The sequence below is a fragment of the Elephantulus edwardii genome, unplaced genomic scaffold (genome assembly GCF_000299155.1).
Source record: "Elephantulus edwardii isolate Elephantulus edwardi_28Jun2011 unplaced genomic scaffold, EleEdw1.0 scaffold00044, whole genome shotgun sequence".
In the NCBI taxonomy this organism is placed as follows: Eukaryota; Metazoa; Chordata; class Mammalia; order Macroscelidea; family Macroscelididae; genus Elephantulus; species Elephantulus edwardii.
The window spans coordinates 16,248,039-16,257,064 of record NW_006399794.1 but is presented as its reverse complement, the minus strand read 5'-3'; the positions used below and the strand labels follow the sequence as shown (position 1 = coordinate 16,257,064).

Below are 9,026 nucleotides of genomic sequence, written 5' to 3'. Positions count from 1 at the left end.
TGATTCAGTGACTGGGATAATTGGGATGGGAGTGTCAGGGACAGTGCGATTGGCACAGGACAGAGTGGAGTTTAGGGCTGTTGTACATAGGGTCACTATGAGTCGCAGGCGACTCAACGGCACATAACATCAACAACAAAAGTTATTCTAAGGAACTGTAACAAAGTAATTGAAGATTCTTCAGGGAAATCTGTAGGGAGCTCTGGTGACGTAGTGGCAAGAAGCTGTGCTGCAATCCTGAAGGCTCAAGGGTCAAAGCCATCAGGTGCTCTGTGGGAAGAGTGGACAGTCTTTTCTCTTGCGATTAACTGCCTCTTGAAAACCTGCTGGAGGGTCAACAATGGGTCTGTTCCAAACCTATGGTACCCAACGATAATAGGGAAATCGGTCATTCTAAGACAAAGCAACATAGAGGCCAAGTTGCAGACAAAAGACTATGGCTACACTCTGGCTACCTTTCTGCAGTGTCTTTTAGGAGGTCTAGTTCTGGATAGTGGGAGAAGGATGAGCAATCACCTCCCGTGTGAATAACTGCCTCTGAAAACCTGCTGGACGGTCAGCGATGAGTCCTTTCCAACTCTGCGATACACAACAACAGTTCTAGATATGCCATTCATGCTCAGAAAGTTTTCCTTCTGTGATGATCAAGGTTGTATGTCACCTTGACTTCTTTTTTTTCTATTAATAACTTCTTTATTCTGTAAAAGCAAATGAAAGTCATAGTCATATAAATACTGACATTACAAAATACAAGGACGGGCGAGGAAAGGAGGAAACAAAAACCTCTGTATGTCCTGCTAAAATTGTCTCACCAAAAAGACCACAATGCTTTGTTCCATATTCAATCATTTATATAATAAACCACAATTAAAAATCTTCTCTGGAAGGTATACTCCTTCTCTTTGGGACGGCAGGCAAGAAGGACTGAAAGTTGGGGTAGGAGGCTTTATTCTTTTGGCAGATTCTCTCAGTCATTATAAATATTGCTGCACTGTTAATAAAAAAATATATGCTTCTCTGTAAAGCATTTTAAAAAACGCTCCACGGATGAGATGGCTGAGGCCTCTGCTCAAGTATCTCCAAATGTATTGTTGTCCATTTCCTGACCTTTCCATATGTTATTTCTTGGTTGTTTTCCGGACCAATGCCATTCTCTGTGAGCTTCTGTGGTGCAAGCTTTTTGTAGGATTGAATTTCTTAAGAGCCAAAACTTGGGATCCACCTGTTCCACTGGCGCTCTAGGTGCAGGTGGACATCTTTCACCTGTGGGGTGCTGGACTTGGGATGCCTGGCAAGCTGGCAGGCTGCTGTCACCACGTTCTCAATGAAATTGTCGGCAGTCTGCAGCAGCATCTCCTCTACATATTTATCCAACTGTACATTAGGATCCACTTCTCTTACCAAGTCTTGCAATTCCTTCTTCATGAAGAAGGTTGTTTTCAGAGCTGAGTTGACCTCCTGTGCCAGGAATGCCTGGTATCTTTACCACAGTAGTGCTATTGGCCATGGAGCCTTGTAAGGGTGGTTCTGGTTTTATGGATGAGAAATTGATGAAGTTGATTAGGGCTGAGGGGCCAAACTGGTTCATAATCTGCCATGCTTTAGACTTCAGCTCATACAGTTTATCAAGATCCTGTTTTTTATAGAGCTGAGGGCCAAAGCCCATCAAAGGCAGCAGCGTCTATCTCCCCATGATATGCAGAGACTGCCCCAGTGAAGCGTTTGTCTCAGCAGCCCCACCTTAATTTCTTATGATTCCTAATTTGTTAACTGTGATGTCATTCCTTTTATGATGTTTGATGCATTGTAATCATTCCTTTGATGGGATTTGCTATGAGCAGTTAGGCTAGTGTCTCATTGAGGTGTGGCTTGCGTAGACTAGTGTAGAAGTCTGGTGGATCTAACTTTATGCGTGATGTTGATCTGGCATCTGGCTCATCTGTTTGGTTCCTTGGACCAATGATCTTGAATTTGTTAGCTTCTCCAGATTTGCTTCTCTATAGCACTCTGCCTAAGACATCTTCCTAAAAGTGTACTCTACATCTTAGAAACAGGGACCAGGGGTCTCTAAGCAGATTCCATTTCTTCAGAGCTTTTGTGGTGGAGGAAAATAACTTCAAGTCAGAAGTAAGGGACTGAAACATGAGGAATCTTCCAGGCTTAACTAAGAAATTGTCCATCTAGCCCAGTCTATCCTTAAAATTATTAATTTACATAAAAATATAATTCAGAAATGCACCAAACCAGGAATTGAGTGACTTACAACTAATCCTGGCTCTGCTGCTGACTAACAGGGTGACCTTGGACTAGTTTCTTCTAATCACTGGATCTATTAAGTCATCTATAACATAAACATAAAAATATACTACCTCAAAGGTCAAGTATTGGCAGAGCCAAGACTAAAATCACCTCTCCTAACCTATTCATCCTCCCATTCTTCTCTCCTGACTATCCCTCATGTTTTCATGACATAGACCCTAATTAGGATATTCAACAGAATGGATTACATTATGCTTTGTTGGGCTGCTTTGAACATGATTGGTGGGTCCACTCACCACTCCATGGGAGAAAGAAAGGCACTCTGATTCTATTGAGATATCCAGCCTTGAAGACCCCATGGAGGGTCATCCGGAACAGGAGTTGACTCAAATGCAGTGGGTTTGGATTCGGGCATTTGAAACTAAAATTATGGTGGGGGAAAAAAGAACAACTGTTATAATCTCAAAAACATTAAGTGGAATGAATGAAGTAAGACACAAGAGTACACACTGTATGGTGTTCCACTTGCACGCAGTGCTAGAAAAGGCAAAGTGAATCTGTGGTAACAGATTAGTGGTTACTTCTACCAAAGAATGGCTGTAAAAATTTCTGGGGTTGTAGAAATGTTTTCTCTCTCAATAGATACGTAGGTTATATGGATGGATGGATGGATGTATTTTGAGAACTGATCAAATTGTATACAAATTATAACCCAAATGAAAAAAGAACTTTAAAAGACTATGCTGGTAAAGAAATTATGGTTGTTATAAGACCACTCTTATAAACAGGTAAGGTTTACACACAGAATCAGTCTTGGAGTGATACCAGGGATGACAAGGGAAGAAGTGAGTAAAAAGAATCAACAGCAAGTTGATTGAAGAGAAAGGTAATACTTGATAAGGGATTATAATTAATTACATTAATGATAATTAAGGTTATAAAACAAAATGAGTATGAATGAAAAGTCAGTATGATTTGTAAACTTTACTCAAAAATTTAAAAAGAGACACACACGCCATACTGGAGCTTCCTGTATTAGGCTGTCCAGTGTGTCCTCACAGGATTCTGAGAACCAGGTGATATAGTGAGGTTTAACTGTCCCTTCGGAGGGTCATTGTGAAGCACCTAAACCTGTAGTGTGACCCTTTGGTGACGAGGACCCTTTGCTGTGGCTGTTTTCCCTTCTCCTCATCCCAGGCCTGAATTGCATCTAGTGCAAGAGATGCTACAAGAGACAGTGCTGTGCAATCCTGAAGGCTCGTGGTTCGAGTCCACCAGATGTGCTGCTGGAGAAGGAGGGGCAATCTCCTGTACTAGTCGGATCCAATTTGACGGTACACACACAAAATAATATTTTTTTTTTTAAAAAGAGGGACAGTGCTGGGTAATACAGACCTGTCCAATATGCCAGCACAGACACTGGTTCCTCAGAGATTCTGGGCATCTGTTTGGGGAGACTTGCCTGAAGCCCAGATAGGGAGTGAGGCAGATCCAAAATTGCCACTGCCAAGCACAGTTCACCCCATGATTTCAGACTTCCATCCAAAGTGCTGCCTCATAGCCCCAGTCACTAATGATGGGCTCATTCTATCTGGAAAAAACAATGTAATTATGTTTCTAAATACGAGGATGCTGAGAAATTTTAGAATGGAAGGGACTTAAAATTATTGAGCATTTGCTAGATCATGATCTACATTGTCTTCTATAACCCCTTCAAAAAGGATTACTCCTGTTTTACAGCTTAGAAAACTGAGATGAAAATAATTTGCCAGAGGCTTCAAAATGTAGAAACTAGGCACAAACCGCCTGCCTCTTTTCCTTAAAATAGGATGTCTCAGTGAGGGAGAAAGAGGTATTTTCAACCTGGAGCCAGACTACTGTTCCATTTGATTTCATAACCGTGTATCTTAGGAAAGTCCACCTCCCTTTGAGTTTTACTCTAAAGTCAAAAGCAGCTCGTAATTGTTTTCCAGCCCTGAAGTTCTAGCAGTGAAAATGTCTCTCATCCCTCTAGCCAGGATAAGCAATTTCCTGTATCTCTGGGTAGAATTATCATGAGCAACAAAAGCCCTTTGAGTCTGGTGAGAGAGAAATCATCAACTAGGTCAGTGACACAGGAGCTCCAAGGTGACAAAATCCTGCTGCCTCCAGTTTAAGAGATAAACCTGACTCATCCTTCAGTGATGTAATGGAAAGGGATGGACTGGGAACCAAAAGATCTGGATCCTGTTCCTGCCAGTATGTGCCCCATGCCCTTGGGTAAAACACTGGCTTTTCTGGACCCTATCCTGAACTTAAGATAAAAGAAGTTTAAGCCAGCTTATTCCTAACATCTTTTAGCTGTAATATCTTGTGTCTGTGAATGTATGAAGTCCTGAGCCTTGCTTCCACACACAGGCAACTTCTAAACTGGGCAATTAGAAAAGACTGCAGTGGTTTCTAGGTTTCTAAATGGACTCCATGTATTATCCATGTGATATGAGAGAGGAGAGGGATAGGGTAATGCATATGTCTTTATGCATTTGTATACATGTGCTTGTCAGAATCTACTTAAGAGCAGTGGATTTTGGTTTGACACATTTTGGTTCTTGGAAGAAGTACAGCCAGGATAGCCTTAAGAATTGTGAGATCTTGTTTCAAATGCTTAGGATAGATTATCAAGAGGGAAAGGACATCATACATAGAAAAATGGACAGTCACAGTGACTCTAACAATGGACTCAAATATAGCAACAGTTATATAGAAGGTGCAGGACCAGTTTTATTTTGTTGTACATGGGCTCTGTTGTTGTTAGGTGCTGTCAAGTCGACTATGACTCATAGCGACTCTATGAACAAAAGATCTGAATCCTGTTCTATCCTGTGCCATCTTCACACTTCCTGACACACAAGGGTCCATTGCAGCAGTCACTGTGCCAAACCACCTGATTGAGGCTCTTCTTCTCCTTCGCTGACCCTCCACCCTTTGCAACATCCTGTACCCCTCCAAGGAACAGCCCTTGCTAGCAACATACTCGAAGTATATGAGGCAAAGCCTCATCATTCTTGCCTCCAAAGAGCACTCCGGCTGCACCCTCTCCAAGACATAGCTGTTTGTTCTGTTGGCTGTCCATAGGATGTTCAGTGCTCTTCTCCAACACCATAGCTCAAAGGTATCAATTCTTTTTTGGTCATCCTTATTCATTGTCCAACTCTCAGATGCATAGCAAGTGATCAGAAAGACTATGGCCTGAATCAGATGCACTTTAGTCCTCAAACTGAAATCATTACTCCTCAATAATTTGGAGAGGTCCTTAACTGCAGATTTTCCCTGACTGATGGTACCAAGGGTGTTAATTGTGGATCCAAGCAAGATGAAGCTGTTGACAGCTTCAAAAGGGAAGAACTCACTCTGCATTTCTCAAATTGAGAGAACTGAAAAACAAATTTAAGCCTTGTGTCACAATATTAAAAGATTCTATGGATAATATATTGAATGACCCACAAAGTATCAAAAGAAGATTGAGGGAATACACAGAATTACTGTACCAAAAAGAATTGATTAATTTTAAGAAGTGCCATATGATTTATCCAGAAAAAAACTGGATAAATTATGTATACTGTATTGAAACAGATGAGGGAAAGAACAGATTAAAGGTGATATATGATTGCATATTATGGTTATCACAGGAGTCCAGAATTAAGGTTGCATAGTGAAGTGTACTCGGGGCAAGGGGTGGGGGGTGATGGGGGATTGTATACCAATGAAGGAATTTTTATTTTTTCTTTTCAAAGAGAGGAACACACTGGAGGGGAGGGGTGGGCAGGGAGAAAAGTGCAGCAACGAATGAAGGGAAATCCAAAATCTCTGTAAATGTTCATTAAAATTAATAATAATAAAAAAATCAATAAAACATTAATAGTGTGTAAAAAAAAAGCTTGGAAAAGGTCTAGAAACCCTAATCCACAGTATGAACAGCCTTCCACTATAACCCTACAACTAGGAGAGAATAAAATAGAAGAATGGGACCTTCTAAGAATCAAATTCGTACACATCAAAAAACTTCTCTAATTGGGTAAAATGGAAAGCTGAGAAAATATTTGGTAACATATCTGATTTAAACATTTTCACATATTTACATCTTAAAGGAGAGGCAACTTGTATTTAAAAAGGTTGTGTTATAAGATTTCAAGTTTGAAACAGATGAAAGAGAGAACTCTTTAAAAGGGATATATGATTAAATATTATTGTCATGACAGGAGTCCAGAATGAAGGCAGTATAGTGAAGTGGACTTGAGGGGAGGCATTGTGTAACAGTGAAAGAATTTTTCTTTTGCTTTTCAAAGAGAAGAGCAAATTGGGTTGGGGGAGGAATAGTTGGCAGGGAGAAAAGTGCAACAATGAATGAATGGAAATCCAAAGTCTCTGTAAACTTTCATTAAAATGAATAATAAAAAAATGTTAAGTTCACACTAAAAAAGAAAAAAAGAAGTGCCATATGAACAGGAGCCACTGGTAATGAAGGAGGAAGTGGAAGCCAAGCTACATAGAAAGCACTAGCAAAAAAAATAAGGCCCCCAAAGGGAGCTCTGGTGGCCTCGTGACAAGAGGCTGAACTGCATTCCCAAAGGTGTGTGATTCTCTTTTTAAATTATTATTATTATTTCTTTTTTTTATGTGTGTACCATCAAATCGGACGGATACAGGAAGAGATTGTCCCTCCTTTTTCAGCAGAGCATCTGGTGGATTTGAACTACACACCTCTGGGATTGCAGTGCAGCTTCTTGCCACTAGGCCACCAGAGCTCGCCAGGTATGTGATTCTAATCTGCTGAAAAAGGAGGGGCAATCTCCTCCTGTGCCAGTTGGATCTGATTCGACAGTACACAAGAAGAGGAAATAAATAAACCAAAAAGATAAAAAGGCAAGAAGCTGCACTGCAATCCCAAAACATAAGGCCTCACGAATTCATGGGATACCAATTGACTTGTTTCAATTAACAGATGCAGCCTTGAATGCACTCACCAGTTTATACCAGGAAATTTGGAGGTCAGCTGTCTGCCCAGTGGATTGGAAGAGGTCCATATTTGTTCCCATTACCAAAAAAAGTAATCCAAAAATGTGGAAACTACCAAACAGTATTATCATCATCATATGCAAGAAAAATACTGAAGATCATTCAAAAATGGCTAGAACGGTACCTATATAGGGAACTGCTAGAAGTTCAAGTAGGATTTAGAAGAGACAGTGACACCTGGGATATCATTGCTGATATCAGATGGATTCTGGCTGAAAGTAAAGAATACAGAAGAATATCTATTTGTGTTTTATTGACTCTGCAAAGGCATTTGACTGTGTGGATCATAACAAATTGTGGCAGACATTGAGAAGAATGGGAATCCCAGAGCTCTTAATTGTGCTCACCTGCAACCTATACCAGGACCAGGAGGCTGTATGTGAACAGAGCAGGGGAACACTACACTACATGGTTTAAATTTAGTAAGGGAGTGTGTCAGGGTTGTATTCTCTTTCCATACCTGTTCAATCTGTATGCTGATCAAATTATCCAAAAAGCTGGACTCTATGAAGAGGAGTGTGGGATCAGGACTGGAGGGAGACTCTCAATAACCTGTGTTATGCAGATAACACAACCTTGCTTGCTGAAAGTGAGGAGGACTTGAAGCATTTGTTCCAGAAGATCAAGGAATGCAGCTTTCGATAAGGATTGCACCTCAATGTCAAGAAAACAAAGATTCTTACAACTGGACTGATGATAGGCAACATTATGATTGATGGAGAGGACATGGACTTCAGATGGGTAGAATTTTCCAAGCATTCATATGTGTCTGTGAAAGTGTGTGTGTATGTGACTTAAGCTGCTGAGTTTCAGACATACACATCCAGTGCTAAGAATGCTCTGAGATCTCAGAGACCACCATGTGTCAGTACCCCAGAAAAGGACTGGAATACAGAGGGAAAAGGCCTGGCATTTACTAGTTATGTAACACTAGGGAGTAACTTCATCTCTCCCAATCTGTTTCTCTATCTGCAAAATTGAGATTAGCACCATTAACCTCAAGGATAATCCATAATAAAGCACCAAAACAATAGAGTTCAAGAAAGGTAAGTAGGATACATTCAACTCACACACAGACTTTCATTCAGTGAATATATATATATATATAATATTGAAAGACTGTTTGTTGTGTTTCTTTCTTCCACAATCCTTTGCTTTCTTCCTTTCCAGCCTGGTCCTGGTACCATGGCCCCCACAAAGAAGGATGGTGAGAAGAAGAAAGGCCATTCTGCTATCAACGAAGTCATGACCAGAGAGCACACCATCAACATTCACAAGCGCCGCCATGGAGTGAGATTTAAGAATCTTGGGCACTCAAGGAGATGGGAACATGAGATGTTGGCACTGACACCAGGCTTAACAAAGCCATCTGGAATAAGCAGTATCCCATTCTGAATCTGTGTACAATTGTCCAGAAAACATAATGAGGATGAAGATTCCCCAAACAAGCTGTAAACACTGGTTATCTATGTACCTGTCACCACTTTTAAAAATCTACACTGTCAATATGGATGAAAACTAATAGCTGATTATCAAATAAAGTCATAAAACTAAAACAAAAAAAAGAGACTAATGTGAAGATGCGCATTAGCACAATTAAATGTTCTGGGATTCCCATTCTTCTCAGTCAGCCACAGTTTGTTATGATCCACACAGTCAAATGCCTTTGCATAATCAATGAAACACAGATAGACATTCTTCTGGTATTCTCT

At 40.5% G+C, this 9,026-nt stretch overlaps 1 pseudogene; it reads right to left on the bottom strand.

Moving 5' to 3' along the window:
• Nucleotides 1–1,118: 1,118 nt before the first annotated feature.
• Nucleotides 1,119–1,588, bottom strand: LOC102850274 (annotated as a pseudogene).
• Between the last annotated feature and the right edge of the window lie 7,438 nt (nt 1,589–9,026).